The 21,383-nt window shown below is 35.2% G+C and overlaps 1 protein-coding gene across 2 annotated transcripts in view; it reads right to left on the reverse strand.

Annotated features, from left to right (window-relative positions):
* LOC118189290 (ras guanyl-releasing protein 3-like) overlaps positions 1-21,383 on the reverse strand; it is a 194,450-nt gene that overhangs the window by 165,131 nt on the left and 7,936 nt on the right. Inside the window, exon 2 of one of the 2 annotated variants that reach the window (XM_085816010.1) lies at positions 11,840-12,022. The exons of the other annotated variant lie outside the window; for it this stretch is intronic. The gene's annotated coding sequence lies outside the window, so the exon portion shown is untranslated. The remainder of the gene's footprint in view (positions 1-11,839; positions 12,023-21,383) is intronic. 2 annotated transcript variants of the gene reach the window in all.

Genomic DNA, 21,383 nt, shown 5'->3' on the forward strand with positions numbered 1-21,383 from the left:
AAAACATTCATCAAATTCTAGTCCAATGTTTTTATTTTTCACGATGGAAAATACAAACCGCTATGTGAATCAGAATAACAGTACAGAATTTACATAAAAAAGAGCGTAAGTTTAATTAGGAGACGCTTTTTATCAGTCGTTACCGCATATAATTTTCACCTTTCACTTCAGTTCGCCTTTTAGACGGTTTAAAGGCCAAACGATAATTTTCGAAAGCTATTTTGCTAAAGATTTAGGATTAAATTTTCTTAGAGGTTTTTTTCCGTTTAACGGAGACTTTCATGTCTTTCCGTTTTTCTTTTTTTTTTTTTTTTTTTTTTTTTTTTCGTTTAACGGAGACTTTCAAGTCTTTCATGACTTTCATGTCACGTTTAACGGAGTCTAAGAAACTTCTTCATGTGGAAATACTCCTACATCAAATTGAAAGTTCTTTTGGCGATATTCTCCATGCTGAGTTTAGATTTCTGACTTCACTGTGGATTTTGTTACGCAATTTTCATAGCCATTTCAACGAAATCTCCAAAATAATTTATTTCCATTTCATGCTTTAATATAAAATTTTAGTGTTTGCCAAGGTATGATTATCACACGAAATAGATATGTTCTTTTTGGAATAAATAACAAACAAACGAAAAGTACAAGGGAATTGAAAATTAGAGACAAATTTAACAAAGGGCTTAAGCGAACCCCTAGCATATTACTGCTTACCTCAGATTCGAACCCAGGAATAATAAAGTGGAAACTGGCTCCCCTAATCATGATGCGGATCGGAGGCTTAGTTATTTTCGTTTCGCATTATTTATTTTTTTTTAGAATGTGTTTAGGCCTAATAAATAAACGAGTTATCTCTTTAAATGTATACGAGGCATTATTTTGGTTACTTTATCTTTTTCTTAATCTTTTTTATTATTCGTTTCTTACACTTTTTGGGTTTTCCTCAGTTTTTGAGTTATTAAATTAATTAGATTTAGAATAGTTTATCAAATTTCTTCGATATGGTGTAGGGATGTTTCGATTACATTATTTGAGTATGGCAAAGCACACTAGGGATCTCTACATAAGGAAAGGGATGCCTTCGTGGAGGACGTTCTGAGAGAAACTAGAGTATATCCACTTTACATATAGAGAAAACTACCAAAACGCCTGGATCTAAACACGGGGCGAACTACCAGTTTTCAGCAGTCTTTTAGTCGCTAAGCCACTGGTAAAACGATGTATATAGAGAAATGTATGGTTCTCTGAGTGATTTCATTTGTCGTTTCACGGACGGGTCCTAATACAGTCGTACGGCAAATCAAATCAAACTGATCGGAGGCTACAAGTAATGCCATTAATAAAAAATTTATTGTACGCTAATCAAATTCTAACAAAATCAATTCACACTCATCAAAAATTATTACTGATGTACAATCTTATTCATGGTGATATTACAAATTCTATTTACAATAAAGCACTTGTAGCACAAGTGCAGTACTTACAAAAATGTAGGTTGGGCTAGTTTTTAGCGGAGAAACCAAAATTACTGAAAAATCACTAATCGTATCAAAGTTTGCATCAAAGTTTAAAACGTGAATATCTCAAAAGAACAATTAAGAAGTTACCTCCTTCCTTCAACTGCAGAGACTTTGTAAATATTATTGTTCAAAAGTATCATAAATAATAGGAGATTTAAAATCTGCAGTATTCCTTGGAAAAAGGGAGAACCCTCGACACGTGGCTGCTATGGGCAGTCTTCAGTCTTGTCACATTCTTGCCACTAGGTGGCGGGCATCTCTTCCTTTACTTTTGCTGTAATTAAGTTCCGAGAAGCAGTCGAGATTGGAACCGCTCTGAGGAGCGTAAAGACTCAGAACTAAAAATGTACTGTTTTAAAATAATTATCACCTACCTTGTAAATAGTGTATATTAGCTTTTTATTTCAATAAATAATTAAAAGACAAGATGGCCTGCTAATTGTAATAGAAACTCTTACTGGAAAACGTGATTATTAGAAGCCTGGCGTCGAGAACACTGAAGATGCAGCAGGTAAGGAATTTTACATTAATTTTATTGTAAATAGAAGAACCTGATGCAACATTTTTTATGGCGCCCGAACAGGGACGCCAGGTTTTTTGAAAAGTTCTAATAAAGTGAATTCAAAAGCTGAATATTAAAATTGAAGATTTTAATACTTGTTCTTGAAGTATTCAGCAAAAGAATAATTTTGTTTTCTAAGTAAGAGTTAAATATTTGTTTTTCATGAGACGTATATTTTTTATGTAAGTGTTTGAATCTAAGAAAGATAATGGCTGAAGTAGATAAATTAAAAAAGAAAAGAAGTATCTTAAGAACTGCCGTTACAAAACTATTTAAGAAAATCGAAAGTGAATTAAATAAATCTGAATGTAGTATTAATGAGCTCGAAGAATTGTTAGAATAGCTTAATGCTAAAACCGAAACACTAGCTAATGCCGATGTGGAAGTTGAACCAATTCTGAGTGTAGATGAATTCGAAAATGAATTCGAAATTACAGAACAATATCGCGAGAAGATAACGTTATGGAAATTCAGGCTTAAGAAACGGATTAAGGAACTTAATCATGACTTAAATGCACCGAACACACAGCAAAATATAAAAGATACACCTAATGTTAAATTACCAAAACTTTCGATTCCCGTATTTTATGGGAACAGTAGTCAATGGCTTACTTTTTGGAATAGTTTTGAGTCCTCAATACATAATAACGAATCATTGAACAAAGTAGACAAATTTAATTACCTGAAAGCGTATTTAGGAGGAACAGCTGCTAATTGCGTTCAAGGACTTCCGTTATCGCCGAAACATTATGATTCAGCAATTCAAATCTTACACGACCGTTTTGGAAGGAGAGACATTCTTATTAATGCGCACATGAATAATTTGCTGAATATTGAATCATTAAAAAATGCGAATGACATAAAAACATTTCGTAACTTGTATGATAAAGTACAAACGCAGATTAGATGTCTCGAAGCGTTAGATGTTGTATCGGAATCTTACAGCGCTTTGCTATGTCCGATGATTTTGAAGTTATTGCCTTCAGAATTAACGCTTGAATTTCATAGAACACAAAATGTTGGCACAGATTATAACATAAAAGATTTAATGTCATTTTTACACGCAGAACTTTCATCCCGTGAACGCACAAGGTCAACGGTTTCGCAACAGCAAAAAGTATCCGATCGGCGACAGTCTTCTTCCCCCCCTGCAACGAAAAGCGCATATGCTCTCTCAAATAGACATAATAAACCAAAGATTCCGACCGCTACAGATTTGTTTACAAAATCCGAATGCAGAGAGGAAAATATGAACTGCGTCTTCTGTAATCAATTTCACAAGACTTATGACTGTAGTTTCGTTTCCGGCTTATCATTACAAGAAAAAAGGGACATTTTAAAAAGAAAATATGCTTGCTATAAATGCCTAAAATTACACCATTTGGCTCAAAACTGCAGAACAAAAATAACTTGTTCTATTTGTAAAAAACAACATGCAACTATTATGTGTAATAAACAAAATCCTTCTGTCGAGGTTTCGGAAATTAAAAAAGACGAACAGATAGAAAATAAAGTACTTTCAAATCAAGCAGGATGTTCAGAAGTATATTTGCAAACTTTAATTGTTCGCATATATGGAAGAGGGAATAACCAATTTGTTCGAGCGATAATTGACACCGGAAGTCAAAACTCATACATAAGCAGGTATGCAGCAGAAAGGTTACAATTAAGAAGCTTAGGTGAACAAGTGTAACCCACGGACTTTTCGGTGGCATAGAAGTTTCGGAAAAACATAAACGTTATAGAATAAAATTGGGTAGCGTAGATAAACGGTATAATTGCGAAATCAATGTATTGGATGAAAGAAAAATATGTTCTTCGGTCCCTAAAATCAAAAATATACACTGGATTGGGGAACTTAGAAGAAGAGGAATTTACGTCAGTGATGTTTTTGAAAATGGAAATTGCAGATTATTCCAGGAGAACCCCCAAGAGATTCATTTGTTGTTAGGGGCAGATGTTGCTGCAAATTTATTTACAGGTAAAATCGAAGTCCTTCCTTGGGGAAGATTAGTTGCTGTAAGTACAAGACTTGGGTGGACAGTCATGGGGAAAGCGAACACTGACAATTATGAAATAGAAAATTCCTTTTCCACGCTTTCGTTATCTTTACATATTTCTGATGCCACGTTGTCAGAACTGTGGAGGCTTGATGTTATCGGAATAACAGATTCAGTTACAAAAAAGGCTAGAGAGGAAAGGAATTTGCAAGCAAAATTGCAATTCGAAAATTCTGTATCTCTAAACGAAGAAGGGCGTTATGAAGTCGCACTTCCGTGGGCGGAGAATCATGTACCACTCTCCACCCACAAGGATTTAGCGTTGAAACGTCTACAATCTACCACCCAGAAACTTTTATCTCAAAATTTATTTTCTTCATACAATGCAGTTTTTAATGACTGGTGTAACTTAGGAGTGATCGAAAAAGTTAAAGAAAATATTGCGGTTGACTATGGACATTATTTACCGCATAGACCGGTGATCAAAGAAAATAGCTCAACACCAATTCGACCGGTGTTTGATGCGTCTGCGAGGAAACAATCGTCTCCTTCTCTAAATCAGTGTTTGGAGTGTGGGCCAAATTTGATAGAACTAATCCCTTCTCTTTTGTTGAGATTTCGGGAAGGCAAGTTTGCTGCTATAGCAGACATTGAAAAGGCTTTCTTACAGATCAGTGTAAGGCCTCAAGATAGAGACTGGCTTCGGTTTTTCTGGTGGAATGATGTGGAAGAAAGGAAAACGAAAATATTTCGTCATACTAGGGTAGTATTTGGGGTTAAGAGTAGTCCTTTCCTTTTGGCAGCTGTTATAGAATTCCATCTACAAAAGTACATGAAAAATTCTTCATATGATACGGAGATAATAGCTAAACTCTTGCCTAGCTTCTACGTAGATAACGTTGTTGCCAGTTTTGACAAAGAATCCGAGATGATCCAGTTTATAGAAAAATCTCGAGAAATAATGTATGAAGGAAAGTTTAATCTTCGAGGTTGGTTACATAACGGAGATAACTTGAAACATGAAACTATTTCACCCGTATTGGGTGTGTTATGGAACTCTCAGAAAGATAATTTAACTTTGAATCTGAATTGGCTAGAATATTTTGAAATGGGCATAATAACGAAGAGAACAATTCTCGCTGTAACACACAAAATATTTGATCCTATTGGTATTGTGAGTCCTGTTCTCTTGTATCCTAAAATATTGTTGCAGAACCTATGGAAAACAGGAATTTCTTGGGATACTGAAGTTGACGAGAGTACAAAACAAAATTTTGTGAATTGGTATAAAAGCCTTTTTCTCTTAAAAGAAATATCCCTCCTACGTTGGATACATTCCAGCAAGGACAATAGGAAGTTCTGCAGCATTCACACATTCTGTGATGCCAGTAGTAATGCGTATGTTGCTGCAGTTTTCTTGAGAACTGTGACGAATTCTGGAGTTGAAGTTCATCTGTTGGCATCGAAGTCTAGAGTAGCTCCCGTAAAATCTATTACGATCCCTCGTCTGGAATTGATAGCTGCCACGATAGGTGCCAGACTATGCTCTTCTGTTTTAAATGGTTTACAATGGCAAAATGTGGAAACGCATTTTTGGACGGATTCTACAACAGTTTTGACATGGATTCAAAGGGAAGAGATTGTCTGGGCTGTCTTTGTGGAAAACAGAGTCAGGGAGATTAGGAAACTGACGGATCCAAAAACGTGGAAACATATTGCTGGAACAAAAAATCCAGCTGACCTCCCATCAAGAGGTTGCACCGCTAAACAACTTTTAGTAGTTAGATGGTGGGAGGGCCCCGACTGGCTGAAGAAAAATCAGGAAGAATGGCCTAGACAAAGGGAAATACCGGATATGGAAATAGTAAATTCAGAAAAAAGGAAATCAGTCATTTCTGCACTAAATACGCAAAGGGTAGAACATTTTTTTGAGAAATATTCATCTTACCATAAAATGTTAAGAATAACTGCTTGGATATGCAGATTTATCAACAACTGCAGAAGACCAGATTCTAAACAATCAGGAGAACTCACGGTCCCTGAAATAGAAACTGTAGAAGAAGAAAATTTTCTCTGTCCAATTGTATTGCCCTCAAATCATGACTTAGTTCATAGGTTAATTTTAGATTACCATTTGCGACTATCCCACGCTGGTGTGCAATTCGTACTAGCCAATATTCGACAGAAATTCTGGGTCCTGAGAGGAAGAAAAACAGTACGTAAAGTTCTTATGAAGTGTGTTCGCTGTAGAAGATATAGCGCAAAGAATATAGAGACTGTTCCAGCACCTCTTCCTGAAGATCGAGTTCGAGATGCTCTGGTGTTTGAAGTGACCGGAGTCGATGTAGCAGGTCCTTTTTTTTACGAAAAGGAAAAAAGGCATGGATCTTGCTCTTTACTTGCGCGGTCTATCGCGCGATACATCTTGAGCTGATAGAAAGTTTATCAACAAATGCGTTCATCTTAGGATTAAGGAGATTTATTGCCAGAAGAGGTCGTCCAGGTATTATTTACAGCGACAATGGCACTAATTTCGTTGGAACTGAAAATCTTTTAAGATCGATAGATTGGAAAGAAATAGAATGTAATTCAACTAGTATAAGAATACAGTGGAAGTTTAATCCCCCAACTGCTTCATGGTGGGGCGGTTGGTGGGAGAGGTTGGTACAAACAGTGAAGAAGATGTTGAGAAATGTTCTCGGCAAGTCCTGTGTCTCTTATGAGGAAATGTTGACTATACTTTGTGATATCGAATCAGTAATCAACTCAAGACCCCTTACGTACCTTTCAGAAGATCCAAATGATCTTACGGCACTAACTCCTTCAATGTTTCTACAAGATGTGCACGACGTCGGAGTGCCTGACTTAGACTACCTGGATACCATTAATCTGACAAAAAGATACAAGTTCTTGCAGAACTTAAGAGAACATTTCCGCAAAAGATTTCGTGATGAATATTTAGCTATCCTAGTGCAAAAACCATCTAAACGATCTACTCGGACTATCAACAAAAATGACTTGGTGTTTGTCGGCAGCGACAACAAGAAGAGAATAGATTGGCCAATAGGTCGTGTTGTAGAACTATATCCTGGGAAAGACAACGAAGTACGTGTTGTCAAAGTGAAAACTGCAACGGGTGAACTCCTAAGACCTGTGAAACGTATTTATCCTCTCGAACTTGATAGACCTAACTTGTTTAGTGACTTCACCATGAACATAAAAAACTCTGCGGATAAGTGTTACAGTGATATGAACTATCAAACTAGATATGGACGTAAAACTGTAAAACCTCTTACATATTTTTAAATTGCTATATTAATTTTTGTTTCTTTTCAGTATTTTAGAAATTTAATTGTCCTAACAGTTGTCAATTGGAACATGTTATCTGGATATGGTATGAATGTAATGCAGAAAATGTTTAGATATGTAATCCTTCTTTGTAAGTATTAATTTTAGAGCATTAGTTACTTTTCATATTTGTGAAAGTTGTACTTGAATTTTTGTTTGATTATTGATAAATTTTGTTTTGATTTTCCCATCTTATCGAGGTAAAATCAAAAGGTGGGAGGATGTCACATTCTTGCCACTAGGTGGCGGGCATCTCTTCCTTTACTTTTGCTGTAATTAAGTTCCGAGAAGCAGTCGAGATTGGAACCGCTCTGAGGAGCGTAAAGACTCAGAACTAAAAATGTACTGTTTTAAAATAATTATCACCTACCTTGTAAATAGTGTATATTAGCTTTTTATTTCAATAAATAATTAAAAGACAAGATGGCCTGCTAATTGTAATAGAAACTCTTACTGGAAAACGTGATTATTAGAAGCCTGGCGTCGAGAACACTGAAGATGCAGCAGGTAAGGAATTTTACATTAATTTTATTGTAAATAGAAGAACCTGATGCAACAAGTCTGTTCCCATAGAAACACAGTCAAGGTTTCTATACACGTTACGCACAGCTTGTACTAAACGAAGGCCATTTATTTATTTACCTATTTATCTCTGGGTGTGCTAGCAATTTGAAACGCTTAGCAGACAAGAGGCAGCTCGATTTCATTGTACTGCGTGCAGTTGCGCGTGTTTACCGTAACTCGTGCATTCTTCTCTTGTTTACTTTTTGCCAGCAGATTCCCATTTGGTCTCGTATGCTGAGTGAAAAAAAAAAAGAAAAAACTCAAGAACAGTAGCGAACGAAACAATAATAACAACAACTAGGAAAGGCTATTAAACGGATGATAGACGCAGTATAATCAGTAATAAAAATGAATAATGCTATATAAATTTCTAATCGCTCACTAACATAGTTTAACTGCTTAATACATACAATAAAGTTTTATCAGTAGATGCAATTAAAATGTAATTTAAAAATGTGGTTTCTAAAACCACGTTTAACGATGAAATAACAATAAATGAAAAACAACAAGAACAAAAATTGCACATGAATTCGAGGCTTATTAACTGTTTATCTGCCAGTGTCCTTTTACTGGCAACATTTGCAAACAAAAAAGTAAATAAAATCTGAAAGCTTTTTATTACATTACGCATAAAGCGGCTTTTTTTTAATGTTTTGTATGCTACCTTTATTTATTAAATATCATGTTCTTCCCACTTAAACCATAAAATTCATTTCAACAGCAATATTGCATGAGCATATCTTTAGAATTTCCGATACACAGTCTTGAGTGCTGGAGATAAAAATGTTTTCTTTTCCGTATAGTTTTACCAGTGTTCGCTTTGAAATCGTGGAGTTTGTTAATATAAAAAATCTGATGTGTACACCACATGACTTCCTTGTACGGAATATTAAATTATACGCATCTTTTCTTGCATTTCACTTAAACTTATAGGATTGAATTAAATCTACTTCGCCGACAGCGCATAAACCACAATAGAATAAATGCATTCTTTAAAATTCACTCTAGTATTTGTTTACCATAGCGACACTCTGGCGCTAGATTCACTTAACAGTATTATATTTCGTTCATATTATAACTCATAATGCACAAAATTTATATCATTTAACGAATAGAATTATCTAATCGTTGCCACACGTTCTATTCAAATACTATAATAAAGCTAGAATGATGTATGAAAGAAATCAAGCGAACAAAACAAAAAAGAAACAGTTTTTCACAGACGACTGAGTATTTCTCATTCAATTAATTCAGTTCTCACAAGATTTACTTCGTAATTTTTAATATAGATATTTTGAGTTTTGATGTATTTTCGCCTTCGCGCGAAGTGCGCCACCATAATATTTGGTGGCAACAATTTCTAAAGTGAACCGACATTTATAGAGAACGAACGCAAAATGCCAAAACGAAATTAATAGCCGCTCTGGACTAACGCTCTTTGGGCTAAAAAAGAAACTATGGAAATTTTTTAACGTTTTGAACGGCAGTTTATCATTTGTCTAAATACGATATCACAAAGAATGAACACTGAGAGATAGTTTAGCTGCCTTGTTCAGTGATACTGCCCGGGTTTCGCATGGTTCCAGGTAAATTGTCTATCCCTTCACAGGAGGCAACGGTGCCCCACCTATTAAATACCTTTGAAATAAAGTAACTATCGCTTCGGTCTTAGTAGTAGCCAACACCTATAAAGGCTAGTGCCCGCCTTTGGGGGAGGGGGGAGAAGTTAGTCTTAAGATCTGAATATTTTATCTTATAGGCTTAATGTTTTGTACAAAACACTAGCTACTAGTTTTTCAAATAGTGTAACGAAATGACACCGTATTATTTTCATATGTATGCTTTGCGAGGAAAGGACGTTTTGTAAATAAAATGAGCGAATTAATCTTTTGCAATAACTTCATTCAAGCATGCCGAAGTGTCAGAGGCAGTGGAAATCTTAACAAACATATCTTAGAAATGATTTCGTTTATTCGCATGATCAGTGACGCAAAGTAAGATTAGTACCCTTATTATGGAGGTTCTTCTCCATGCAAAGGTATATGTTACGAAGAGAGTAGAAGCGGAACTAAATGATGAGATTTTTGAAAGAGCCACTCAAGGACATGGATTTGTATACTAAATACTTCCATCCGCCCGTATTATAACTTCAGAAAACTGCACTTTATGTTTTCATTTGATGCTAACTTTCTACAGTACAATTATTTTATTGCATAATTCATTATTATAATGCTTGCTGTTTTATTGTCCTTGTCTCCAAATGAACACAAAAATAAATGAATTTTCTCAATAAATAAGCGTTCCGTAGTAAAATTATATTTATGAATGTAGATAATATACGAGTATGTAAGATGATTAGTATGAATTACATGTCACTACTTCTCTTATTTATTTATAACTCTGTTACTTAAACCGTTTTCAAAGTATTTTTATGTGACTCTGTTCATCCACAGAGTTACTTCTTCATTGCTAGTGAATTAATGTCCCGACAACAATCAGCTTGCACACAAACACATATTTAAATTTAAACAAAATTTTATTTGTTCAAACTTAATCGGTTACAACTAAAACGGTTGCATGGTTTATGCAAATTAATCAATTTAAGATTTTAGCCTTTATTGTACCTTTTCTTTTCTGTAGTCCTTACAAAAAAGCAAACTAGTTACGAGAGTTTTAATGTTTAAGAGTGTGGGTGACTAGCGGCAGGTGGTGCTTCTGACTCCGTAAATGATTAACACATTTGTGAGGGTGCATATACTTGCTGCCTTTCTGAATTCAAAAACATATTTATTACAATTACGATAAGCTCTTTACAGATCTATATATAACTCATGGATAGCATAGAATAATTATTGCAGTGAAGTATAGTCCTCATGACGTGAGGATCCTGTTAGCGAAGGTCTCTCTAGAGTTTAAGAGCATTCTCGGTCTCTCTAGCCGAGAGCTCAGGAGCATCCTGCCATGTTGTTCCGATGGGAAAAAAAATCTTCAGACTAAATTAGACACGCCTCCTTAATTTTTCCATAGTACTTTACATCCTCTGATTCGTTATATCTGGAACGATATCAAAGGAAAAATAAAATGGTTCGTCAGCCCTCCTGAAATCAGGAGGCTTTGACAACAGACACGGGGCAGAACGCTAAATTTACACTTGTCTTGAAGTTATGTCTCTTGTACTGTCAACTGGAAAGAATTATTGCGTTTGTGATGTCAGAACCATGTCGTGTGACATATTGTAAAAGCTTGGAAACAGTAACTTGCGGGGACCGCACACACGATTTTTTCATCTCTGTGGGATCTGCCGCAAGAGTAAGAGCTTTTGGAAGCCTCGCTTGCAATTTACATACTATCCCCCATTTGTACCAAAGTTTATTCCTTCTTTAGACATTGTATTAGCCGACATTAAAAGTAACCGTTAACTACTTGAGCCAGCTGAAGTAGAGCATTTAGTGTGGTCTCTGACCACGTTATTTGAATTTAAATTTCAACTTATGTTATTTTAATTACCCGAAAATAGCAGAGTTTTATTTTGTAAGCCCAAGTAATGCATTCTTCTAAATTAAAAAAATTAATATAAAGGTTATGTTAACTTTCTCAGAACTTTGTCATTACGATTCAGACTAGAGCGATAACTCGCTTGTCAGTTGAATAGTATCTGAAAGACATTCGTTTAAGCTTCTGCACAAATAAAACCCTACAGGACCATAAGGTCAATTACTATATGACCATAAGGTCAATTGCTTCGCGACAATAACGCTAACACTTCCTGTCTTGGAATATTACAGTTACCATAATCAAATTCTCTTAAACAAGCGACTTAGTTTCCTGAATTAATCACTGTAAAAACTTACCAACTTCGATCTAATAGGAATCGCTGTTGTCTCAGAGATACTGCCTCTTGAAAACAGACTGGTGCTAGTTATCATTGACAATATGATCTTTCACTCTCCAACAGCATGAGTTACAATTAACTTAGAAGACTCTTTTCGTGCGTTATTAATTTCAGTCTTTTGGTCCAAACAAATGTATGTAGCCTGAATCAAAACGGAGATAGAAAAGTTCTTAAATTAACTATTGATAAAACTTTAATTAAGTGTTACATTTTCAATTAATTAAGTGTTTCATTATATTTATTACTTCTTGAAAGGTACACATTTTAAGAGGACTAATAATTAAGACTGCCTTAAGCATTTATCACAACTTTTAAATTGATGTGAATTTCAGAAACTTCTCTTTTTATTATTTTGTCGTTCGTATTGCAGTTATTTTAGCACTATATCTCGACACTAGCCACTGATATTTTAAATTAGGGTAGCTATGAAACATGAATCAGATACAGTTCAAAATTTGGTAGATCTTAAAATTTAAAAAATTTTTTTAAGGAAAAACGAAATTTCAAAAATTGTGAAGAAAATGTTAGCAGTCATTGTGACTTGTTTCTTTCTTTTCAAAAAAGGATTGTTCAGTTGATTAAAAATGTGCGCCATTTTGAATACCGGATTAACAAACGTTAAACCTTTTTAAATGGTTATAGTTTCTAATGCATTTCTAATTACTATTATGTATGTATTAGATCAAAATCTGCTAAGCAGTACTCTAAGAGGGTAATTTCTTCATTTAATGTATGTTTGGAGGCCATTTAGATTGATTGTCATTCCAGATCTTTTGTTCTGAATCTTGTAATAGTTTCAATAAAGTTGTACAGACTATTAGGCTTTTGTAGCTGTAAACAGCTACAAAAAAATTTAAGCGTACTCACCGAGAATCGAACTTCATTCCATCCAATCGCTAGCTGAAAGTAATAATCATTACACTTCAAGGGTATTATACCGTTTGCTCGGATGGTCTTGTAATTCCCGCAAGATATATAGTACATAGATTTTGCACAAGTATTGGTTTTATTACGAAACAAGAAGCATTAAGATTCTGTATGCCACTTTAGGTGCATTCAACTTTAAACTATAGCATTCTCCGAGATACAGAGGCACCGTTAGTCTGCGATACTGTCATGTCATGAGTTTTAAAGTGGGTATTTGGAAGTCTGCTAAACTGCATACCTGTTGTATCCATCTTCAAAGACTGATACGTAAATCCCCTCCTCTTACGTAGCTCTGAAAGGCCAGAACGAGCTAGGTTAAATGTTTCTTAAGGGGTTATCACATCTAGCGATGGTCCCCGCTAGTGGGGACTTTCCTGAGAAACGAGATTCTGGTAGCATTGGTTTAAACGGAAGGTATCCTAGAGAAAACAGCTCCGCTGGTAGCGATGTCCCGCCTAGCTACGCGGGATATTTTGAAACTTCGCCGAAACTTTTCCGTCTGCAACTCTGTCCCGGGTGAAGAACAACCAATCAGACGAAAGTTCTGCTTCTGAAGGATCATGTGATCCCAATCTGTGCGATAATCCATTACTGTTTGGAGATCAAGTGTATTTAGTAAGTGAAAATATAGTAACCTAGCTACATAGGTTTCGTGGAAATGTGCGGGTTCTGAGAAATGTCCCTTTCGACGTCCAGTACCGCGTAGCGGAAGCATATGTGATGGGAACTTTAAACATGAGGGAAAGGAAGTACCCATGAAGTTCTTCGTGAAAGGATCAGACGCTACAGACAGGAGCAAAAGGACATTAATTTCTAAGCTAGAGAAATTCTCAATTTCTTTCCCATTGATATTTTTCAACTGACCGTTACAACACTACGATTAAAGACTTAGATGAAAAAAGAGTTATTGATTATATCACAAATTTGATTAACATAAAAGGCAGGGTGAAAACTGAATAAAGAATGTTCCTTTAATGCATTTAAATTAATCGCCCAAAAAATCTGTTTTTGTTTTGTTTCGGCTACCTAAATTTGTTATGGAAAGTCTTAAATTTAAATCGTCAGTACATATAGAAAAATGACATGAACAAAAAATTTTGCATAAATTGCTTTTCGAAAATATTAGTGAATTCTGCCTAAATGGTAAAGAACGTTTTGTTTATAGTTAACTTATAACGTAGTTCTCCCGTAGGCCTTCGTGGTGTAGTGGTTAGCACACTCGATGCGTATTCCATAGCTTCGAGTCCGTGCTTCGAGTCTCGGCGAGGGTACTGATTGCTTTTCATCTCTTCTGCTTCGAAATAAACTTATGTCTCTACTTACTAAATCGTAATAAATATTCTGTGAATTGGGATTTTTAGTTTATAGGACTTATAAAAAAATAATTTTTTAACAAAATTCTTTCCACGTACAATCTCAAAATTATTTTCTTATAAATCTGCTCTTAAAAACATATATCTAGGATCAATGTGTAGGGAAATATGTCCGTAATACTTTTTCGGAAGCTCTGTACAGGAAGAAACATCCTATTAAAGATATCACGCAACGAGGATACGTTTTAGGAAATAGAAAAACTTCCAAATATAAAGCATATCCTGTCTTAATCCAAGTTTAACATCTCGTTAATTTATAGTATTAGAAAACTGAATATAAACAATAAGCAATGATATTTGTCAACAACGAGTAACTCTTTCCGGAAAGATAACATAACATGTGATTTTACTTGTACATTATCTCACTCCTTATCGAAACTGCAAATAAAAGTTTACGACTACAGTAGCTAAGTTTAAATATGCTTATTTTTATCATTATCACCTTAAATAAGACAAATAAGAGAAAACAATTTTAGACAACACATAATAAAATTAAACTGTTATATGAATCTATATTTTACTTAATGTTTTACCTTTTGTGATACTTCTTTGGCGAAATGAAGCAACTCCAATGATGGAACACAGCAATAACTTTTATTTAACACTCAAAAAAAAAAAAAAAAAAAAAAAAATGGCGACATACAAAACAAAAAGAGAAAACATATTCTATAAACTTATTTAAAAAAAATAATTACATGCTTCGTGAGAGATAATGCATGCAGCTCTCGAGCCTGCATTTCAATATTGCCAGTAATCTGTACATTATTTATTATTCATCTATTTCAAATGCACGAGAGATTAATAACGATATTAAAGCTGTTACAACCTCTCCCCCAACGGAGAAACTTTTTCCTTAAAATTTGACAGTTTAATAAGCTCGGCTTGATCATTTGCTTAAAGAGAAAAGATAACTTCTCTCATAAGTTTCCAAATTTCAGGTCAAAAATTTAAAGTTTTAAACAAATACTTTTGCACCCCATTTAAAAAGAATGAGAACGTTCAAATACATCAGTTGATCATACATTAAATAATAAAATAAATTCTGAACGTAGTTACATCCACTAAGAGTTATTACATTACTTAATTCTACTCAGAACATCTACGTTCTTGTGAAAAGATCCTTTGCGATGAATGACCTTAAAATTATAAGGTTGTAATGAGAGTGCCCAGCGCATCAATCTAGAGTTACATTTGGCGTTGGATTGTAGCCAGACCAAAGGATTATGATCAGTTTGAATCAAGAATTCTTGCTGACCATCCAGATAAAAATGCAGTTTCTTGATAGCGTAGATGATAGCAGCGCACACCTTTTCAGTAGTACAATAATTCTTTTCAAACTTAGTAAATTTTTTGCTTATATACAAGATAGGATGTTCCCGTTGTTCATCATCTAATTGGCATAGTACTATACCCATGCCATTATCTGAGGCATCGGTTTGTATAATAAACCTTTTATCAAAATCGGGAGCATACAGAATTGGTTTCTTGCATAGCAACTCTTTTAAATTTTTAAAAGCTTTGTCACATATTTCAGACCATTGTATATTTCCTTTTTTTGTTACTCTCTTCAAAGCGTCCGTGAGGGGTGAAGCAATTTCTGAAAATCTCGGTATGTACTGGCGATAATACCCTACCAGACCTAAGAAAGCACGTACTTCTGTTTTGGTTTTAGGTGTAGGATACTCCTTTACAGCCAGGATCTTTACTTCATCCGGGGTTCGTTGTCCTTGTCCCCCAGCATGGCCTAGGTATCTCATTTGATCTTGTGCAAATTTACATTTTGATGGTTTTAGTCGTAAATTTGCTTTCTGTATTCTCTCTAGAACAGAAGTTAAGTTTTTAAGGTGCTCTTCCCAGTTTTCTGAGTAAATGGCAATGTCATCCAGGTATGGTACAGCGAAACCTTCGCATCCAGCCAGGACTTTAGTCATAACTTTGCTAAAAAAATATGGGGCATTTTTTAATCCAAAGGGTAAACGTAGAGGCCTGAAACTTCCAAAACTAGTTACAAATGTTGCATATCTTTGGGCTCTTTCTGTTAACGGAATTTGCCAGTAGCCTCTAGATAAATCTAATAGGGTAATATATTTTGCTTTTGCTATAGTTTCGATACGTTCTTCAATATTAGGCAAAGGATAGTATTCAGTTTTAGTAACAGCATTGAGTTTACGATAATCAATACAAGGCCGAGGATCCTTTGATGAAGATTCTATCAAAATCATGGGAGATGTATAGTCCGATTCTCCCGGCTCTATAATTTTAAGATCGAGCATTTTCTGTATTTCCCTTTTGAGAATTTCAGTCTGCCGGGGTGACAGTCTGTATGGCTTTATTTGTATTGGTTCGTTATTTAATAGCTCAATATCGTGACAAACTAAGTTTGTTAGTCCAGGATTATTTGAAAAACAACCAGAATATTTCCATAAAATCTTTCGTAAATCTTCTATTTGCTCAGATTTTAACCTTTTCTCGAGTTTATTCTCCTCTATTATGTCCGAGAAATTTAATATACTTGGATTCGAAGGTAAACGAGGAATGTCCATTTCTAAGTCTCCTTCCACTTCAGTTATCATATTAATCATTTCTGGTCTTTTGTAATATGGTTTAAGCATGGTTATGTGATATACTTGATTTGGCTCATTTTGTTCCTCGAAACTTACAATATAATTGGTTTCTGAAATTTTCTGCTCTATTTTTTCAGGTCCTTTCCACTGTACTTCTAGTTTATTTTGACGATTCGTTGATAAAACAAGAACTAAATCTCCTCTAGCAAATTCTCTTTTCACTGCGTTTCGATCGTACCATGTTTTCCTCCGTTGTTGAGCTTCTTTCATGTTTCATGCCTCCAAAATAATTAGGCATTAAAATGGTATCACTAAGTTTACGTTCAAGTGATAAACTAATAAAATAAGGCAGTTCAGTGTTAATAACCTGATATCACTAATATTACGTTCAGTGATGAACTAATAAAATAAGGCAATTCAATATTAACAGGAAGTAATAACCTGGTATCACTAATATTATGTTCAGTGATGAACTAATAAAATAAGACAATTCAATATCAACAGGAAGTTACGTTCAGTGATGAACTAATAAAATAAGGCAATTTAATATCAACAGGAAGTAATAATCTGGTATCACTAATATTACGTTCAGTGATGAACTAATAAAATAAGGCAATTCAATATCAACAGGAAGTAATAACCTGGTATCACTAATATTGCGTTCAGTGATGAACTAATAAAATAAAGCAATTCAATATTAACAGGAAGTAATAATCACTAATATTATGTTCAGTGATGAACTAATGAAATAAAAATACGCACGCTTATTCGATCTCGTCGGTGCCTCCAAAATAATTAAGACTGTGATACTTCTTTGGCGAAATAAAGCAACTCCAATGATGGAACACAGCAATAACTTTTATTTAACACTAAAAAAAATGGCGACATACAAAACAAAAAGAGAAAACATATTCTATAAACTTATTTAAAAAAAAATAATTATATGCTTCGTGCGAGAAAATGCATGCAGCTCTCGAGCCTGCATTTCAATATTGCCAGTAATCTGTACATTATTTATTATTCATCTATTTCAAATGCACGAGAGATTAATAACGATATTAAAGCTGTTACACTTTATATGCAGACATTAATTTTCATTTGTCCACACAAAATTGTTAAAATTGACAATTGTCATCATTTCATATGAAAGGCCCACATCAGAACTTCGCATGAAATGGAAAGTTAAATTATTGTAATTATTTAAATTCACACAGCATAGATACGTATTTTTAATTTTGTAGTAAAATAAATCGTTTAGATTAACTCTAAACATGACTTTAAAAAATTATTAAGCCGCGCTAAACTCATCAAGATTGTTTGCAAATTTCAAAAAAAAATGAATAAACGTTATTGGTAACCAATGGCCGCTGCCAATAAACGTTATTGGTAACCAATGGCCAAAAACACTGCCTCAATAGAATGAATTCGCATCACCGAATGATGAAGAAAATATGAACACCGAGAAAAAACCAAAACGAATTTGTAACCCTACAGAACTTTCCTATCGTATTCAACTCACAGTAATTTCAGAGCAAGTAACTGATTAAATAGCAATAAAAGAACAAATAAAGGCTCTAAGAATTATCGAGGATGAAGAAAACTAAAAGGTAAAGTCCTTCGGATTTAATTATCCAACGTAAATGATTATCCGAAGGTCATTCATAAATTTTAAACTGAAGATATTCCATTCTATACGTATCGACTACCATAGAGGCAAACTTGTTAATATAGTTGATTAAAAAACTGTGCAAACACATATTAGGGTAGTCATGAAAAACTTCCTTGATATATGAACTTCTACCGGCCTATTTGCTTAACCAAGCGAAATGAAATTTCATACGTTGTTATTTGGAAGTACGGGCTCGAAATTTTTGAGCGACAACACCCACTTTTTTTGTACAAATTGATCAGCGCACTGAAAAACTATAAATGGTGTTGGAATGATACATATATGACAAAAATTTGTTGGCGTAAAACATTTTAAAAGCAGAGCACTGTAAAAGACCAATGACAGCACAAGAGAGAAGAGGGGGGAACTTTTATTGCAATTACAGTAAGACCCCGCTTAACGCTGTTTCGTTTAGCGCTGTTTCGGTTTAGCGCTCTTTTATTTCAACCCGGGGATTCCACGAAATCGCTCGCAGCATACGGGGATTCCCCGAAATATTATGCAGCGATAGGTTTCAAATACATATCCGAAAGAGTGTACTTGTATTTCTTGTTTGGTGCGGTATTGTACATACATATTTTGAAGGGGTAAATGTGGAAGATGTCGAAGAAATAATTCAAGAAGCAGCGGCTAGTCTTTCTAATGATGAGCTCAATGAATTAACTGAACAAGAAGAAAACAAAAATGTTGACTGCAGTGATTCAGAAGAAGAGCAAAAAGAACTTTCGATGGCGTTTGTAAAAAGAAGTTTGTCTACTATAACTGAAATAATGGATCAATTCATTGAAAATGATCCGAATTTTGACAGGAGCTCAAAAGTAAGGCGTGGTGTTAGAGGTGCTCTATCCGTTTATGAAGAACTTTTAAGAGAACAACGCAAAAGAAAAAGGCAAACAACATTAGATGCTTTTGTCACAAAAAGGCAGAACACTGAAAACGCGGAAGGCTAACTAAATATGACTGACTTCGAATTTTTTTTTTTTTTAAGAATATTCGTTTTGTTATTTATATTTTGTTTTTATTTTTGCAAGAAATAACAATGTGGTATTAATTTGGGCTTTAAGAAATAAATGTTTGGTTTTATTTTTATTAAAAAAACATACTTTTTAAATTTAATACCTAACCATTTTCCTAGCCATCTTTCCCTAACCCCAATATTTACATGTAAAGATAGCCTCGTTTAGCGCTGTTTCGCATTACGCTCTACTTTGATGGAACGTATCCCCCGCGTTAAGCGGGGTCTTACTGTACTAAGTTTTCAGCGTGCCCCCTTTTGCCGACGATAACGCATTGCATGCGGGAAATTGTTAACAACAATGATGAAACTTAAAAGTCCGTTCCCTTTGGGGTTTATATGAGCTAACGGAGACAACTGACGTAGTCAACCCATCTCCAAAACCAGGTTTTCCCCATAGGGCAGCGAGTTGAAAAATCTGAACTGCAGGCATAGCTGAGCTAGTCGACACATGGAACTGACTCCGTTAGCTCAGATAAACCCCAGTGGGAGCGACCCTTAACATTGCAGAAGAAATCTGTATAACTTCATGTTTTGTGGTATCTTTTCGTTCTGACAAATCTCATGGATCTGATGTGTGTGTACCTGAGATTTCAGATAACCCCGGAACTAAAAATTCATCTGAAAAAGGTGGAGAAATAGCGGTGACCACGAATCTGCGAAGTTACGGTAGATGATGCTACCTCCAAATTGCTGTTGCAGCACTTGCCAAACACAGGTGGCGACATGTGGTGGAGCACAATCTTGCATCCACACAACGTTATTAACGACATTTCGCAGCTGCAATTCTGGAATTAGCATGTTTACATACCTGTGGAAGTGATCTCTTCGGAAAATGAACGGAACCGAGAACGAATGTGCTTGCAATACCTGACCTCACAGTCACTTCAGCGTCCTGTAAAGGCGCTCGTGCCACATCGTAAGGATTTTCGTCAGCCCAGTGAACGCAGTTCTTAGAATTTACGTTGCTAGTCCGGGAAAAATGCGCCCCGCTCTTCCATAATATCCGCAGCATTCACCTGCTATCTTCACAATATCTGATGAGGAAAACCTTCGCATAGCCGACGCGCTGTTGTTTGCCTGGAGGTTGCAACATCTGGACACGCTGGAATCAAAAAGGTAGCATCTGCAGAACAGTTCGCAGAAGCTCGAGTACCTTGGTTTTCAGTATATTCAAACTGCAGGTAACACTTATGGTAACATGCAGGTAACATCACTTGCAGTATGCAGTGATGATTTTCAGTAATCGTATTATGCACTTCTGCAGCAGCTTCATTAGGAACGTATGGTTGTCTGGATCGCAGTCTGTCACATGTGTATCCAGATTCTTCAAATTTTTTATCAATTCACGTGCAGTTTTTACGGAACATGATCCTCGTCTTAACTTATTTCGCTGGTAAACTCACATTGCTTCCATTAAATTCACATTCGCACTGCAAATTTTCCCCGTTCTGATAAAACACCTTGATCAACTCACCTCGTTGTTTCCTTGTTATTATCATCTTGTTAGCATATTCGAACACCTGACTTAAGATAGTTCTCCCGTGATGCCTAGTAAAGGCTTTCCGTAAGCAGTGCCTGATTGGTGCTTCTATTATGAAGTTTGTAAAGTGCGTCAATTGAATCTCCTCTCTTTGTTGTCACTGGTCCTTTCCGATGCTGTTCTTCGCAAATGCTTTACGCCGCCAATTTTCATCTAACGCCATTCGTATTTTTCTCTATCGTTCTAACCCCATTTGTGGTTTTACAATGCGCTGAACAATTTGCGCAGGAAAAAAGTAGGTGTGGCCATTCAAAATGTTTTCACTGTAGTCGTAACCGTGATAGCTCTATTGTTTTAAATCATCACAATCTCGGTAGCATACTTTAGAATAGCAATATCTGAAATTTCATTTTGATTGGTTGAGCGGACAGGCCGCTAGGAGTTCATATATCAAGGTGGTTTTTTAATGACC

Source organism: Stegodyphus dumicola, chromosome 4, assembly GCF_044657685.1.
Source record: "Stegodyphus dumicola isolate Sdum_Otavi_A_Nest chromosome 4, ASM4465768v1".
NCBI classification, from domain to species: domain Eukaryota; kingdom Metazoa; phylum Arthropoda; class Arachnida; order Araneae; family Eresidae; genus Stegodyphus; species Stegodyphus dumicola.